Below are 9,144 nucleotides of genomic sequence, written 5' to 3'. Positions count from 1 at the left end.
TCTTTTCTTGGGCACTTTTGCTCTTTATCTAAACCAAGCCTTATTCTGCTCCTCGATCCTGTGGTCAGTCATAATAATCTTGCCATATGTGTCTACATCTAGCACAATGCTACAATTTTCTTGCTCTAGATATATTGCACTTGAGCCATTTGGTCTCTTCAACATCTTATTTATTCCTTTGCAGATGTAGTTACACTCCTGAACTTGGGTACATGAACATAGCTATTGTGCATGCTCTGCCTTTGTGGTTGTAAATTGTCAACTTTCCCATTGCATATATTCACAATTATTTTCATCCTTCCAATCCATATTGCGCATTAGGAGAAAACAGTTTCATCATCATCATGCCTGGATGTTGGAGTTTCTAATTGTGCTAGTTTTAATATAACTTTTTTTAGATCAGCTACAACTACTGCTACCCTATCATTGATGCACTGATATGTCTCCCGTTGCTGTCTCTTGAAAAATCATACACCAAGATCTTTCAAAGAGACATGGTGAGGTCAAGATATATACGCAGTGTTTAATGCCTATGTTCCTTTTTGACACTTCTTATCTGTCTGGTGATGGATTTTTTAGTTTCTGTATGAATATTCGCAAACTAGAACTTTCTGTAAATATTTGAAATAGCATTGCTCTGGACAACAATTTATGTTTGCCTTTTTTGTTTTTGTTGCGCAGTGTGATGTTGGAATTGTGTCTATGAAACCTTGTATATTGTGTAGCAGTTGTAGTGCTGCACCAGAGTAGTCAAAACGTAGTAAAACAGTGAACATATGTGTTGGAATATTGTATTGTATAAACATCTAATTTTTATAACTTGTGATGCTTTTGGTTATTGCCAAAAATGACTGACATTTTGGCCTGTGTCGGTTGTATTTCAGTTTCACTTATTTCCTGGCTTGTTTTAATAAAATTGGCAAAGGATGCCGTGATCCCTGCTATTTGCTCGTTATGCTTTGAATGGACGAGGTCAGTATCATGTTGTTTGATGTTAAAGTATTACATGCCCATCATGTGGAAATATGGTGTCCAGTAGTGGTGTTAACCAAAATATTGGGATTTAAATGGCTGTCATAAAGAAAATAGGTGGACTTTAGTCTGCAATTCAAACACGTCTCCTAGGAAATGACTTCGACTCTCATCCTTTGCGTGATACCCAATCCTTAGTTTTAACGGGCAAAAGGTTGCATGCGTTGGGGCCTGCAAGTGCAGAAGTAGCGACATTTTGCCGACAGTATCTGTAGGGCTTAGGGATGCAGCCAAGCAGGGGCATGGTTTAAACTCCCCCTCCCCCAACCAAAACTTTTTTCCAGGTAGCCCGTAAGTGCTGACATTCTTTTCTACAAAATACCCCCCCTTGCTCTTTTGAAGAAATTTTTGGCTACAGCCACAGTATGGCTTACAAGTGCAAGGAAGAAAAAAAACTGCAAAGGGGTAAGATCATAAGTATGGTAAGGAGACTAATCAGTCGCATCACGTGAGGCCAACAGGGTGGACATGGTAAATATAGAAGCAGCAAAGCACATTTATTCTACAGTTGCAAATTGTAGGGCAAACGAGTGAACACATGGTCAAGCCGTCAGTTACAATAACGGAATAAAATGAACCCACGAATAGGATAACGGCGATGGTAATGTGAGGACACAATTGCATTGCTAGACTCAATTATGTAGTGCTGTGTGCTGCAACGAACCTCGAAGTGTCTGCTCCGACAGCAGCCCATGTGGTTTCCCGGAGAAGTACGCTTCAGAAGAATATGCAAGGAAACAGAAAAGTGCCGTACATCAATCGGAAAGGTAGCTGCTCGCTGATGCTAGAGAGAGAGAAACAACATCTTTATTTCCGGCAAGTTGTGACGCGGCCTAAACGTCACGTTGGCGGCCCGCTCGGCTTCAGCTGCCTACTCGCACCGCCCCTTCGCAGGGCTGCGCTTTCGGCCTCTGTCGCTCGAGGGCCACAAACGTCTGCCGGACGAACTCGCGCTGGGCGTCGTAGTCAACCTTTGCCACCGCCTTTTCCAGGCTCGGTGGCAACGCGTCCGTAGTCCATTCGCTCACTTTGCAGTTCCACAGTATGTGCGCCATGGTCGCCCGGCCCTTGCCGCACATCGCGCACACATCACTCGCGTACACCTCAGGGCACCCGTGTTTTGCAACCACCGGTGTCCATACCGCTCGGGTCTGTAGTTGACGTAGCGTCGTCGCCTCCTGCCTCGTGAGTTTTCGGTGGGGCGGCGGGTACACTCGCCTGCCCTCCTAGTACCACTCCAACACCTCCCGGTAGGAGGTGATCGGCAGCACCTCGCCGCGGTCTTCGTCTTCCGCATGTCGGGGGCTCGGGCACGCGTCGCGACTTGTGAGCGCACGCGCCGCCCGGTCCGCTCCCTCATTGCGGTTCTCTCCGGTGCTCACCGGCCCCATGTGGGCCGGGAATTACTTCACGATGACCGGCATCGTTCTGTGTCTTAGCGCCCCGCACACCCTGGCTGCTGCTAAAATCACCCCAAGCTGGTACCACTGCAACTCTTACACAAAGCCTACCTGCACGACGTTTATTTTCGTGGTAATGAAGACGCAACAAATGATGACATGATCATAACAGACCTTCCAAGCGATATCAGGGGTCCCATAGCTTGAAATCAAATGTCATTCTCTTGCATTTCACAGGCAAGGAGCCCTAAGTGTCTGAATTCTTTTTAAAAACGTTTAATAAATGTAAACTGATTACTATTTTGGGTTCTTATGCAGGACTAATAAACTGAACTTTAAAAAAATTGCTGTGCTTGGTGATTCAATAACTACAATATTTCAACCAAAATATTTCTGCATGAATTTGCTTTTCAGTGATCATGAAAGCAGAAGAGCCTAAGACAAAAAACATTTGGGCTACTAACAGCATATAGTATGCTGTTGGACATTCAACGAAATGCTGTACTGTACACATTTCAAGGAGTCGTATACTTCTGGTGGTAGGGTTTCTGCAAAGTTTGCAGAAATCCGTGCTTTGCGCCTTGCTTTATGTTGCGTTGGCGTTGCCATGCTTGAGCCATTTAAATTCTCAGAATTATGAACCCTGTGTAAAATACCCCCCCTTTATATCCTGTTCCGCACTGTTCATGCTGGTTTGTTTTACTTACGAGAGGCAACAAAAGCAGTTGCAGAGGTACTTGAGAAAAGGCATGTGGCTCGAAACATTTACATCGACAGCTGAAATAGGCATATGAATGATAAATGGTACAACTTTCCATGATGTGAATTCATGATGTGAATGTTAGTGTTAGTGCAATTAGTGCCGAAAATAACGACTGCTGATTGGCCTTCACAAAGCTGCGAGGCTTGATTCAAAGTTTGTTCACTCTCCAGCAGAAATTATTTATGATGCATTTTAGTGCATTTAAAATATATTTAAGACACACTTTTTCGAAAACACTTTTAATATATTGGTAATGTATTTGTAGTACAATAAGTTGATGCTGGTGAAATTCATTTAAAATGCATTTTTTTACATTAGCAATACTGACCATGTACTTGAAGTATATTTCAAGTATACTTAAAACGAACTTCTCACGGGCATATTGTTATTACATTGATAGTGCATTTCCAGCATGTTAATTATGTATTCACAAAATGTACTTGAAATGCATTTTAATTGTGCTCAGCTTGCATTCAATCATAACATTGCGTTTAAAATGTATTTGGAATTCATTTGTAATGACTGTATTTCTTGCATACTTTTAAAAGTGTATTTTAATGTGATGTGAAAATTTCGTAAATATATATTTTAATGTATTTTAAGTGTATTCAAAAATACGAAATGCATTTTGAATATATGTGAAATGCATTGGGGCATATTTAAAGCATATTACTTTTCGCTAAGGGGTAATCCACACGTAACATCTGCAAAAAGAATTTGCCGGACTGCTTCTAGGGTTTCGAGCACGTTCACAGTTCCCACGTGTGACCAGCACCAGATGTCCTAGCATGCGAACGGTGCTGTGAAGTAGAAAATTGCCCGAACGCCATTGCGCAAACCAACTGATATGTGACAGCGCGCGTGGTAGAATGTACAAGGCGTCCCCCATAAAGTACAGCACAGCACCTTCACCCTGTTTTTTTTTCGCGTCACACGCTTTCGGAGCCAACCGAAGCTTTGGTTCGGTGCTCAACGTGCCGAGTTGTCACGAGAACTAATCAAAGATGTCCGTAGGATGACAGGTCCTTCGGTTTTAGTTTCTCTGCGCCTTCATGACTCTTATCGATTCCCTGGGGTAAGTCCGTCATTCCTGCTAACAATAAGAGCACGCTTTTGATGTAATTGCTGAAAATGAAAACTACGTTAACTTCATACAGATGTTTCACAAACAACACAACAGAAAGAAATATTTTAAAGTGCGCCCTGAGCGCACGATTGCGCCCTACCCTTTCTTTGTTTCGATGAGGTAGAAGTAAAAAAAAATTGGGGCTGATTGTGTTTCCGCACATAAGGGCTTTGCACATAAGCTTGCAAAGTGGACGTTCCACTGACGTGTAAACATGCGCTTACGGATCTTCTACGCAGTTTTCAACAGTAATTGGAATTATTATTTACAAAACTGTTTTTCATGAAGCGAAGCATCAAACGGGAAAGGTGAGCAAGGCATGAGAAAACTACTCTAAGAGGCAGTAAAAAATGAAGTGTTTCTATTCTCCAAGATATGATCAGGAGCGGGCGTAACGACAATCAAGTATTTCCCCATGAATAGTCGACAGTACTCTCTTGGCGACAACCCCTTGGCGGGAATTTCGAACGCTCCGTCCCCAGGGAAAGCTTCGCAATTTCGGACATGTATTTTGCCTTATTGGTGGATATACAAATTGAACAATGTCCTCTTTTGCTTGCCTTTTTTATCCATACCGAAGCCCACGTACTTGAACCTGGCATTTCGAGGACAGGACGCAGTTCGAAGTTCGTTTATTGAAGGAATAAAAATACTAATGCCTTGATCACATGCTGTGTTGTTTTCTGGAGCATATTTAATAGTTCCGGTGTTGCTAACAGTATCGCATTGGTTCATGTGATATCTTCGCTCCTTCGCGTAACAGGACTTAATAGGTGAGACCTCAAACCCTGTTCGTTAAAGACGTGAGAAGAAGACCTAAATGCAGTTTCTGCTACACTGGGGGGTAACAAAATGCGGTGAATTTCCAGAAAACCAAATCAGCATAACATATGCTGATTTGGTTTGCTGGAAAGTGCGATCCCGGTACCGTGCCATGAAGGAACAAGAATTATCCCTGTGCGTCCGCCATGACAGGCGAACTTGACGCCACCGTAAACACGAGGCACCAGTGAAGAAATCTCGGATAATCGCTGGATTTCGCCTTCAAATTACATAAACGGCTTAAAAATATTAGGAAATATTCTCTTAACAATCATAAGATAATAATGGCTACATGCTGCAAGCAAAACGCACCAGATGCGCTTGCGCTCTCAAAACCGGCACACTTTTCCACCTGAAGGCATTAATTTCTGAAAACGCTTCCCTCCCTGCAGATGTGTCGAAACACAACATATTTTGCTGGAGAAGCTCCTTTTTCTCTATGTTATCGTGGTTGAAACCAACAAAAAGAAACACCTTCTTTCAAAACTTTTTTTTTACAAACAGCTCACATCTCTGGGCCAGAGCAGGAGCGGTGCCACATTCGAGGGATAAACAACCACCTGGTACGCAGCTGGCGCCCAAGTCACACTTAAACCAGATCATGCCGAGGAGATTTACGAATAAATGTGTTTAGGCTTACAAATGGGCGACGAATATCTGAAACAAAGTTCTTCCCAAGCCAAAGTGCGCTGAAGGCACATACCTTTCACGTTATTCTTAAGCAGGAGAAATGTTTCAATGAACACGATCTGTAGATTTCGCGAAATTGATTGCTTCGATGAGGGCCTGTGGAAACTTGCTTCTGAGATTTTCCACCAGGTGGGGTTCAAAAAATTGCCCGAGCGTACTGGCGGACCGTGAGCTCGAAACGCTAGAAGCGACCCGTGCGAGGTTAATGCCTACGCCACGCGGACATTGCTGAATCGGCTCTGAGCATGACGATGTTGAGGCCTTTAAACGCTTGCGGAAGTGATATGTGTTTGAAGCAATTTTTTGCTTGTGGTGTTGGAAGGTTCCGTGTGCATTATCTGTGTCAGTTACTACGTCCTTAAGCTGTTGATGTGGTCGCGGAGTGATTGCTGGTTGATGGAACTGAAACCTATAAAAATAACAGTTACGAATTCCCTCACTTTTTAAGTTTAAAAGAAATTACCCTGATTTTACACCAGAATTTGACGCGCTTTGCGTAGCAAGCAAGGGATCCTATAGGTCCCGCCACTGCTCCAATTTTAACGACCTTCTCTTCGGTTAGAACGAACTGAAAGGGAGCTAAATGCTTGCTAAAATGGCAAACCAGGCAATTCTAGAAGAAACTCAATAGAAAAATGTATAGGCCAACCCATGGTGTTCAATAACAAATTTACATGAAGTTGAAACTCTCAGCATCACAGCATGGCCGTCTTTAATGTAATTTGTGCGTTCCGCACACACGGTCGCACTCCTGTGGTCGAAGTAAAAGCTGTAAGAATTTATACGCACTATAGCCATTGCTGTACTTTAGAAAACTTCATGTTACCTGTTCATGATATTGAAAGCGCTCTTCATTGTCCGGTCCTTGACGCATTGCTCAAAGCGAATAACGCGAGTCAAGTATCCCACGTTACGCTCTTACAACCGGTGTTACGAATCATGGAGTGAGGCGAACAGAAAAGTGCTAATCCTATATTAGCGGGGTGCACTGGGGATATGTGCTGCATATACTGCGTGCGTTCGCACGGCAGATTCAACGCCGAATACTTGCACTTAACCTAAACTGAAGCTTGTGTCGCTGCGTCTTTCTTAAATGGCTTCGAAGAGGACATAAAAATTTGTTAATTTAAAGAACTATTTATTCGCAGCGCACTGGCGTCATTCCAATCGCAAAGTACGCTTGTAACCGAACAAACAAAGGGGGTATAGAGAACCTTGAAATTTTAATGCTCGGGTTCGATTCCCGGCCGCGGCGGCCGCTTTTCGATGGAGGTGAAAAGCCGAAACGTCCGTGTGTGCGAGATTTCGGCGCACGTTAAAGATCCCCAGGTGGTCAAAATTATTCCGGAGACCTCCACTACGGCGCGCCTCATCGCCTGCGTTGCGTCGGCGCGTGAAACCCTACAATCAATCAATCAAAATTTCATGCTACATTGACGTAATCTGGGCAGGGGTGACGTAATATTGATTTGATTGATTGTAGGGTTCAACGCGCCGACGCAACGCAGGCGATGAGGCGCGCCGTATTGGAGGGCTCCGAATTAATTTCGACTACCCGGGGATCTGTAACGTGCGCAGAAAATTCATACACACGGGTGTTTTTGCTTTTCGCCTTCATCAGAAAAGCGGCTGCCGCGGCCGGGAATCAAACCAGCGACCTCGTGCTCAGCAGCGCAACGCCTTATCCACTCAGCCACCGTGGCGGGTGGGGGACGTAATATCTGCCAGCACTGAACCCGTAATTAGGAGTGTGTTTCTGCAAGTTCGCATTCAAGTAATACGAAGCAACGGAACTCGAGGCCCCACTACAATCACCCAGTCCTAGTTCTTGGTGGTTGCTTCGGTCCAAGGCCGCTAATCGCAGGAACACGATTAACTGACGTGGTAGAGAAGTCGTTGAGAAACGGCTCTGGGGTCACCACTGCTTCATGCGTTCCGTTTAACATCTCAATTATTTGCTGCAAGTTCGCAATAAAATTGCTATGCTTGCTATCGGGACAATACGGGGTTTCTAATAAACCAAAGTGGCATTTTGTCTTCATGACCGCTTTAAATCATTTGCTTTTGATGCAGGTGGCTAAGACGGCGACGACTTCTTGTCATCCGTCGAAAATCTTCGACCTCGAGTCGGAGCAGTGGTCCGACGGAACGCCCATGCAGGACGGACGAAGCGGCCGCGCGGCAGCCGTTTGGCGCGCCCTATTAACTCGAGAAGACCCGACGCCGCGCTATCGTTCGGAACACCTTGAACATTTATTTCTTCCGATTAAACACGAGCGCGCGCACAAACCCCCGCGCTTGTTTCTTCTCTTCTTCCAAGTGCTCGCGCACGCGCTCTCCCCCGTGCTCGAGAATCTGAGGAACTCGGTGCTGTGATCCGGAAGCGGCCGCGCTACCGTCGTGGACGCCCACAAAAAATAGGAGAGTCTCGTCTGTGTATGCACTGATAGTGCACAAATCAACAGTTCGAACTTTCTTGGAACTATCCAAATCTTTACTTTTAGCAAATGCTTTACAGCACTATTAGAAACAGGTTTACAGATATAATTCTGGAGCACGTGTGAAAGGGCTATTGAAGAGAGACACTAGCAAAAGCAATTGTGATTGGTGTAGCACACGTCATCACCTGGCAGGCTTATTTCTTGATGTTTACGAGACATTTCCAAGCTCCCTCGGACAGGGCAAGGCATTACAACCAGAATTACATAGGTGGATCTAGTGAAAACAGCTGGTAGTGTGAAAACATGATATGCTGCACGTATATGGAGCCTGAAGTGCACCATATACCCTATTTTGTACATTCCGTCAGATCTATAACCATGATTTGACTCTAGTGTTTGCAATTCCTTTCACCTTTTTTTATTTATCTACGACCTGTATGCTCCTCACAATGCCATACAACTACAAATTTCTAATGTAGTATTGATGCACTTTATCTTAGTTGTGTGTCTCCTTGTGGGCCTGTTCGTATGCACCAATAAAGTGAGTGTGGACCTATGCACATGTGTGATTTCTTTAAGGAGGCCTCGAACAGTGATGGCACTGCGACCTTACGTAGTCTACGTCGTTGCTGGTCTCCCCAAAACCTTGAGGGTTGGATGTGTGCTGAGCAAAGCCTGTGGTGGCTTTTGGGCACGAAGTGTTCTTGCCCGAACGAGTAGGATAAATTTCTGCATAAGGTCTGCATCACCAAGTGTTAACCTGCAACATATAGATGTTTTCACAAAGCAAAACAAAGGTGCTTTCGAAGGCCTGGGCGTTAAAATTGAACTAATGAATGAAAAAGGGTGGAGCTAGTATTTAAGGTGTAC

This window comes from Haemaphysalis longicornis, unplaced genomic scaffold (genome assembly GCF_048455015.1).
Source record: "Haemaphysalis longicornis isolate Haplotype H1 unplaced genomic scaffold, Haemaphysalis longicornis Haplotype H1 scaffold_2, whole genome shotgun sequence".
NCBI classification, from domain to species: Eukaryota; Metazoa; Arthropoda; class Arachnida; order Ixodida; family Ixodidae; genus Haemaphysalis; species Haemaphysalis longicornis.
Note: the sequence above shows the minus strand (reverse complement) of the source record.